We start from the raw sequence: 8,936 nt of genomic DNA on the forward strand, positions 1-8,936 counted from the left end.
GGTTACTTTTCTTTAGATTTAGGACTCCTTAGGATCTTTTCTTTAGAACTTTTTCTCTTTTCTTTCTTTTTCTTATACATAAAAATTTTATAAAAAAAAATTATATAAACATCGAGAACCATACACCTCGTGTGTGGAGAAGAGTGTCGGGTCGTCTAGTTAGAATTGAGTCAATTCCTATTGTTCCAATGGCTGAACCAATCCAACCCATGACCCTTAAGGATTTGTGTTATCTAGTTGGCTCCATCCAACCATCTTGTATCAGGTTGCCACAACCCACAGCTAACAATTTTGAAATCAAATCTCAAATCATAAATATGCTTCCAAAATTCACAGAATTAGAGGATGCTTATATATTTATTAGAGAATTTGAGGAGGTATGTGCAACCATGAAACTGCAATTAATAGAGGATGAGGTCAAACTTAGATTAATCAACTTTGCCCTTAAGGATAATGCTAAGAAGTGGCTTTATAGTCTGCCAAATCATTCTGTCACTACTTGGGAGGGCTTTGTGAGAATATTTTTGAAAAAGTATTTCCCCCATCATAAAACAGCTAGGATTAGGAATGAAATAAATCAATTTTACCAACTAGCTGGTGAATCATTTTGGAAGTACTTTGATCATTTCAAGAATCTTTTGACCCAATGCCCACACCATGAAATAGAAACTTGGAGACTATGCCAAATCATCTATGAGGGGTTAGATTCAAACTCAAGAACCATGCTAGAGTCCATGTGCCAAGGCCAATTTATGGACAAAGAAACTACTGAAGCTTGACAATTCTTAGAAGACCTAGCCGAGAAAAATTTACAGTGGGAAACAACTAGGGAACCTGATAAAGCTACACCTTCAAGAGGAGGAATGCATCAAATTCAACCAACCCTAGCATCAGAGGTCAAGATTGCAACCTTAACACGTAGATTGGAAGCCTTAGAATTACAGAGACCAGCCAATGTAAATCAAATATCTGCACCCATGTGCAAAGGGTGCAATGCACCAGACCATGTCTTAGAAGAATGTTCCTACTCGAATGAGTGTGCACAGGTGAATGCCACCTATCAAGGACCATTGAACAATCCTTATGCACCCACATATAACCCAGGTTGGAGGAATCACCCGAATTTCTCATGGTCCCAGAATCCTAATGTACGCAATCCAAATTTCAATCAGCAAAATCTAAGGTCCAACCCAGTGATGAACAACCCGCCAGGCTTCCATGATAATGACAAGAAAATTACCTCTTTAGAGAAAAGCCTAGAAGCTATGATGAAGACACATACCAGCTTTATGCAAACCACGGGTCAATTCATAAATAATAACACCCAAGCTATAGCCCGTCTGGAAATGCAAGTAAGTCAGCTGGCTTCGACCATTAGTGAACGAGAACATGGTAGGTTACCTAGCTAACCTGAGCCAAATCCTAGGAACCAAAATGGTCCACGACCCCAACAAGAAAACCAAGTTAATGGTGTAAATGCCATTCATACCTTAAGATCGGGAAAACAAATAGACAATAAGGTAGTTGCACTTGATGATATATAGGACTCATCTGTCGAGTCACCTTCTAAAACTACTACCTTTCAACCTCAAGCACCAGAAACTGAAAGTTCACCTAGTCCAGTACTTAAAAGTCTTAGAGCTCCTTTTCCAAACAGACTGAAATCCAATAAATCTGAACATTTAGACAAAATTTTGGAGGTATTTAAACAAGTCCAAGTTAATATTCCTCTTTTAGATATAATCCATCAGGTTCCAACTTATGCCAAATTTTTAAAAGATCTTTGCACTAGGAAAAGGACCACTAATGTACCAAAGAAAGCATTTTTGGCTGCAAGTGTCAGTTCATACCTATCTAGCCATGTGCCAATTAAATATAAGGACCCTGGAGCTTCAACAATTTCTTGTATTATTGGGGAAACCAATATAAAAAAAGCCTTGCTAGATCTAGGAGCTAGTGTGAATATCCTTCCATATTCGGTGTATGAGCAACTAGGATTAGAAAAACTTCAACCTACTGGGATCACATTACAGTTAGCCGATAGATCTCTCAGGATCCCTAAGGGAATGGTCGAGGATATTCTGATAAAGGTTGAAAATTTTATTTTCCCTATGGATTTTATTATTTTAGAGACTGAGCCAGTTGCGAATCCTAAAGGACATATACCTGTCATTTTAGGAAGACCATTCTTAGCTATGGCCAATGCTGAAATCAATTGTCGAAATGGTCTAATGAAGTTATCCTTTGGGAATATGACCATTGAGCTTAATATTTTTAACTTAGAACAGGAATCCTCTTCTCATGCTGATGTCAATATAGTCCAAGATGGTATTTATGAATCCATTGACATTAGTGATGATGAAGTCGACCTAGAGTCTAACCCCTGGTTAATCCATGAGTCTGAGGATGTCAATGAAATACTTAAAAAAAATCAGATTAATCAGGAATCGATACTTCCTACTGAATCAATCATTGAGATGGTGAAATCATCACCTAAACCATCGATAGAGGAAGCATCCATTTTAGAACTGAAACCCCTCCCAGAACATCTCAAGTATGCATATCTAGGACCCAAAGAAACTTTGCCTTAATTATTGCATCAGACCTAGATCCCAAGCAAGAGGAGGAGTTAGTGTCAGTTCTAAAAGCAAATCAAGAAGCAATAGGTTGGACCATAGCAGATATTAAAGGAATAAACCTTTCTATAGTTCAACATAGAATATACTTAGAGGAAGAGGCTAAACCAACAAGAGAAGCCCAAAGAAGGCTTAATCCAGCTATGAAGGATGTAGTTAAAAAGGAGATCCTGAAACTCCTAGATAGTGGAATAATTTATCCTATTTCTGATAGCTCTTGGGTAAGCCCAGTTCAAGTAGTACCCAAGAAATCTGGGGTAACAGTGGTCCAAAATGATGCAAACGAACTTATCCCAACTAGGACCCAAACAGGATGGAGGGTCTGTATAGACTATAGAAAGTTGAATGCTGCGACAAGAAAAGATCACTTTTCTTTGCCATTTATTGATCAAACGTTGGAAAGACTAGCCGGACAAGAGTTTTACTATTTTCTTGATGGATACTCCAGTTACAACCAGATCCCCATAGCCGCTGAAGATCAAGAAAAGACTACATTCACTTGTCCATTTGGTACTTTTGCCTATAGACGAATGCCCTTTGGACTATGTAATGCACTGGCAACCTTCCAGAGATGCATGATCAGCATGTTTTCAGATATGATAGAACGACTTCTAGAAATTTTTATGGATGACTTTTCTGTTTTTGGCCTAACCTTCTTTGAGTGTCTGAATCACCTGCAATTAGTTCTAGAATAATGTAAGGAGAAGAACTTAGTTCTCAATTGGGAAAAGTGTCAGTTTATGGTCAAACAGAAAATAGTTCTTGGCCATGTCATTTCTAAAAAGGGGATTGAAGTGGACAAGGCCAAAATAGATCTAATTGCAAGTCTTGCACCACCTAAATCTGTGAAAGAAATACGTTCATTTTTAGGTCATGCTGGATTCTATAGAAGGTTTATTGCCAACTTTAGCAAAGTAGCACGTCCACTGACTAATCTTTTGGCAAAGGATACCAAATTTGAATTTACTCATGAGTGCTTGGAATCTTTTGAATTTCTAAAAAAAGCACTTGTATCAGCTCCAATCATTCATCCTCCTGTCTGGTCTGAACCATTTGAATTAATGTGTGATGCATCCGATCATGTTGTGGGCGCAATCTTAGGTCAATGGATAAATAAGCTGCCTATAGTGATATATTATGCAAGTAAAACCTTAAATGATGCGCAGCTTAGCTACACCACAACTGAGAAGGAGTTCCTTGCCATTGACTTTGCTTTAGAGAAATTTAGATCTTATTTGGTTGGGACCCACACCATTGTTTACACCGATCACTCAGCCATTAGACATCTCCTAGCAAAGAAGGATGCCAAGGCATGCTTAATCAGATGGATTTTGCTCCTTCAAGAATTTGACCTAGAAATTAGGGATAAGAAAGGCACTGAGAACGTTGTAGCAGATTATTTGTTCCGAATTTCAGTCGCACCATCTAGTGAACCACCCATCAATGAATCTTTCCCAGATGAGCAACTCATGTCTGTGTCTACTGAACCTTGGTTTGCTAATATTGTAAATTATTTAGCCATAGGTAAGATACCTTCTCATTGGACTAAGCAGGATAAATATAAATTCTTTATCCAAGTGAAGTATTTCATTTGGGATGATCCTTATCTTTTTAAACAATGTCCTGATCAAATTATTAGAAGGTGTATCCCAGATAACGAAGTCATGAATATTTTATCTTTTTGTCATGATCAAGCATGTGGGGGTCACTTCACGTCTAAGAAAACTGCTGCTAAGGTTCTCCAATGTGGTTTTTATTGGCCCAATTTGTTTAAGGATGCTCATGAATATTGTAAAAGTTGTGCTCAATGTCAGAAAATGGGTCGAATCACCAAGCGACACATGATGCCACTCAACCCAATCTTGGTAGTTGAAGTTTTTGATGTTTGGGGGATCGATTTCATGGGACCATTTCCAAATTCCTTTGGAAATGAATATATTCTAGTAGCAGTTGATTATGTTTCAAAATGGATAGAAGCAATTGTATGTAGAACACCCGATAGCAAAATGGTCATTAAGTTTCTTAAAGAAAATATTCTCTCCCGTTTCGGTATTCCTTGGGCAATCATTAGTGATCGGGGAACCCATTTTTGTAACCGACCTTTTGCAACATTGATGAAAAAGTATAATGTCACCCACAAATTGGCCACACCATATCATCCTCAAACTAGTGGGCAAGTTGAAGTGTCAAACCGACAAATCAAACAGATCCTAAAAAAAATTGTTAGTGCCAATAGAAAGGATTGATCTTTGAAATTAATTGATGCACTTTGGGCATACCGAACCGCTTTCAAGACCAATCTAGGAATGTCTCCTTATAGGATTGTGTTTGGTAAACCATGTCACTTGCCTATTGAGATAGAACACAAAGCCATGTGGACCATCAAACAACTAAATACAAATTTTAACGATGCTGGAAACCATAGGAAGCTTCAGTTGAATGAATTAGAAGAACTTAGAAATGAAGCCTATGAAAATGCAAGGATATACAAGGAATAAACCAAAGCATTTCATGATCAATCAATTATGAGAAAAACTTTCAATATCGGACAAAAGGTGCTCTTATATAACTCTAGATTACATCTGTTTCCAGGAAAGCTTAGGTCTAGATGGACAGGACCATTTTTAGTAAAGGAAGTCTTTTCACACGGAGCTGTTGAGATAGAAAACCCAAGTAATGGTGTTATCTTTAAAGTTAATGGTCAACGTTTAAAATCATTCTTGAAATTACCTGTCGAGACTGTTGAAGATGCCATGGTTCTTTATGAACCAATTTATTCTGATTAAATTGCTTCGAGATTTGGTCTGGCTGAAGACATAAAACTTAGCGCTTCTGGGAGGCAACCCAGCTTATTTAATTTCTAATATTTTTTTTTGTTTTCAGTTTGCTTAGGACAAATAAATTAGATAAACTCCATTGGGGACAATGTCGGTCAAGTTGGGGGGAGAGCTTGAACAAAATCAGGTGTTATCATTTCCTTTTCCTTCCACTATGAGTTATTTCTTGCATTTAATATATTAAAAAAAAAAAAATTGAAATAAATTAATCTAGAAAAGAAATAAGAGTAAGTTAGAAAGTATTTGCTAATAAAAGTAGTGAGTCGCGGAGAAGATTAGCTGGTTAGACTCTTGGTGGCCTAGGTCATTTAAAGACTATTAGCACTTCCAATTGCACATGCACACTAACAAGGTAAAGTAGGTGTTAATTGTAAGGCCAATTAAGGATTTGAGTATTATTTAAATTAGATAATTTTTTCTACACCCCAATTGAAGAAATTTGAATTTAAGGAAAGAGCTACCTGCCTGAAATAAAATGCAAAACACAGAGTAAATGTGGATTGCCCTAAGCCTAGTAACCGGGTCTCTTCACCTAAGTCAAGTGTTGAGATTCACGTCAAACGGTGGTGGGAAGGCCAGCATGCTCAGCAAAAAAAAAAAAAAAAATAGTGTGAAAGCTACCTTAGTTCTTTGTTTAATCTGGGGTGTATAGAAAATTAATCGAACTAAGTTATGAAAAATGATACAATTGGCCTGTACAAGTTAATACTGAAATACTAAGTTAGTTATCACTCACACAAGTGCTATAAAACTTTAAGTGTACTCTAAGAAAGCTCCTAAGTAGACTGACTATCGATTCTAATTCGAAGCTCATTACTTAGTAATACTAGAAAACTTCTTGAATTTTGATCTTAAATTAATTTGCAAAGGAAGGATCTTTTTGGAATATGATCTTATTTTGGTACATTGCTAAGGGACTAGCAATGATTAAGTTGGCGGGTGTGATTTATGTCACAAATTGATATAAAAAGTATCAATTAATATCTAAATTATCTAACTTTATTAGAAAATTGATACTTGTTATTATATTTTGCAGAAGAAGAGGTCATCAATAGAAAGAACAAGGAAAGAAGATTCCAACGGCATAAATTTTATGCAAAATGGAGTTAAATTGACCCAGAAATTGAAGAATGAAGAAAGAAGACTCAATTGGGTCAAACTCGAGTCAAATCAGGTCAAAATTGATCAAAAATTAACTGATTTGGTGATCTGGTTAGCCACCTGGTCCACAGTAACAGGCGCCTGGACCATGGACCCATCGGCGCATCATAAACCAGCCAATCAGCGAGTCTCGACTCACCGCAACGCATCGCGAGCCCGATCCACGCGTGCGGTCCAGGGCTCATGAGGAGAGAGAAGAAGGTTCGAAGAGCAACCTGGTAACTTCACATCACTCGATGGTCCGATCTTCTCTGGTCAAGATCCAACGCTCCACATTTTTGCACCATCGGATGGCCACCATTGCAACCGGTCAAGATCCAACCGTAATCAAGGCAATTGCAAGAATCAATAAACACTAGGATAACACAGGATCCTTCTGCAGTGCGATCCAACGGCAGCGCTTCACCCAGATCGTGATCCGACGGCCCAGAATCGCTTCCGGCTTGATTTATTAGATGAATTGGGTCCTTTAGATGAAGATCGAACGGCTGAAACAATTTTTAAGGTTTCTTGATGGATTTAAGTGCTTTTTAGCGAGATTTGAGCCCCTAAACCCCCCTAACAGCCCTCTAAAACCTCTTAGTCCCACATCTAAAGTTTTGAAAATCTTATAACCCCCAAATGCCTATAAAAAGCCCCCAAAGGCCCTTGTTTTAATGATTCGGGCCTTCCGATCAAGCTTGTAACCCTAGATAGTGGGGTTTTTAGCTTTCTTTTCAAGCCTCGAGCTTTGAGATTTTTGTAATAATTTTTTTTTTTATAAAATCTTATTTTTATGCAATTTTATCTCTTTACATTATGCAATTTATTTTTTTTGCAATTAGGATAGTTTAATTTATCCAATTTAATTTTATGCAATTAGGATAGTTTAAATTATGCAGTTTAAATTTATGCAATTAGGATAGTTTAATTTATGAAATTAGGGTAGTTTATTTTTCTGCATTTAAATTTTGCTAGTAGATTTAGATCATATCTAGCTAAGCATCCCTTCTAGGGTTTGCGATGAAGCTAGATCATGAGTAGGGGTTTTACATAGGGTTCTTTCTTTTTCTTAGGGTTTCTTTTACTTCCTCTTTTGCCAAGAATTTTTGATGAACTACAGTTGGGTTAGAGTCCCTTCATAGTTCATGCTTGATTTAGTGCATAGGAGGAGAAAACCCTAAGGGATCCTAGTTACTACTCTCCTGTAAAGAATCTTGATGGGTTATCGTTGGGCCTTAGTCCCTTCATAATCTATGCTTGGGAAAGACAAGAGGAGTAGTCGTTAGGATCAATAAGAAAAATTCTAGGTAGAATTCCCTAATCTAGATCTAGTGGATTCAAAAACCCTAGATCCTTAGTCTTATTATCTTTAGCAAACAACTTTCGATTTTTGATTTTCGTTAAAGCTCGCTTGAGCATAGATTTGAAAATTATTTTTAAACCAAGTCTCTGTGGGATCGACCCGTACTCGCTGGTCGTGCTACTCTGCACATTGTGCGCTTATGGTTTTATTTACAAATTTTAATATTTGCACATCAACTTGTGAGTCCTATCTTCTTGGGATGATGACCAAGTCACCTTTTACCAAAAAAGATGAATGAGCTAGTGATGTTCTAAGTCTAGTATATACTGATGTATGTAGATCTATGAACATGAGTGCCAGGGAGGATATAATTACTTCATTACATTCACCGAGGATCTATCTAGGTCTGGGTATAGTTTTTTTATAAAACATAAGTCTGAATCATTTGAAATATTCAAACGATTCCATAATAAGGCAGAAAAATAAACTAAGAAGCGTATTAAAACTCTTCGATCAGATTGAGGAGGAGAATATCTCACTGATGAGTTTCTGATATATCTAGAAGAGAATGAGTTTCTCTCATAATGGACCCCTCCTAAGATACTACAACACAATGGGGTGTCTGAAAGGAGGAATCGAACTCTGTTAGATATGATTTGATCCATAATGGGCTTTGCTAGTTTGTTAATCTTCTTCTGAGGATATGCTTTTGAGTCAGCTTGTTATATTCTTAATAAGATTTCGAGTAAGTCTGTAAATAAAACACCATATAAGATATGCATAGGGCATAAGCCTATACTCTCACATCTCAGTGTTTGGGGATGTTCGGCTTATGTCAAACATTCAAAGATAGATAAGCTTGGACCTAGATCTGATAAATATTTATTTATTGAGTATCCCAAAGAAACTAGGGCATATTACTTTTACCTTGCTGAAAAATAAAAAATATTCATCAGAAATTGAGCAGTCTTTTTGAAAAAAGAGTTCCTTAGAGAAGGAACTAATGCCTCTAAGATC

At 37.0% G+C, this 8,936-nt stretch overlaps 1 non-coding gene across 1 annotated transcript; it reads right to left on the reverse strand.

Moving 5' to 3' along the window:
- Window positions 1–557: 557 nt before the first annotated feature.
- On the reverse strand, window positions 558–664 carry LOC140856797 (small nucleolar RNA R71). Its single transcript, XR_012140399.1, has one exon. It is a non-coding gene; the product is annotated as a small nucleolar RNA R71 (small nucleolar RNA).
- Between the last annotated feature and the right edge of the window lie 8,272 nt (window positions 665–8,936).

This window comes from Elaeis guineensis, chromosome 3, assembly GCF_000442705.2.
Source record: "Elaeis guineensis isolate ETL-2024a chromosome 3, EG11, whole genome shotgun sequence".
Classification (NCBI taxonomy): domain Eukaryota; kingdom Viridiplantae; phylum Streptophyta; class Magnoliopsida; order Arecales; family Arecaceae; genus Elaeis; species Elaeis guineensis.